Below are 280 nucleotides of genomic sequence, written 5' to 3'. Positions count from 1 at the left end.
CGAGCCCGCGCCTCCTCCCGCTCAGCCGCGCGGGGCCGGGGCAAAGGAAGGACGGCGATCGCCGCGTCCGGTCGGCGCGGAGCGCGGGCCACACCCAGAGCCCCGGGAAGCCAGCGGCGGGGAGGTGGGGGGGGCAATCCGGGTAAGGGGGGAGGACCTGGGCGTCGGGGCTGCAGAACGCGCGGCGGGGACGGGCCGAGCCTCCATCCCGGCCGCACAGGCCCCGCCGTGCCCCGCGTCCCGGCCCGGCGGGCGAGGAGTGGGTCCGGGACAGCGGCCG

This window comes from Dipodomys ordii, unplaced genomic scaffold, assembly GCF_000151885.1.
Source record: "Dipodomys ordii isolate 6190 unplaced genomic scaffold, Dord_2.0 Scaffold1, whole genome shotgun sequence".
Taxonomy (NCBI): domain Eukaryota; kingdom Metazoa; phylum Chordata; class Mammalia; order Rodentia; family Heteromyidae; genus Dipodomys; species Dipodomys ordii.
The sequence above is the reverse complement of the archived record's forward strand: the minus strand, read 5'-3'. Positions refer to the sequence as shown.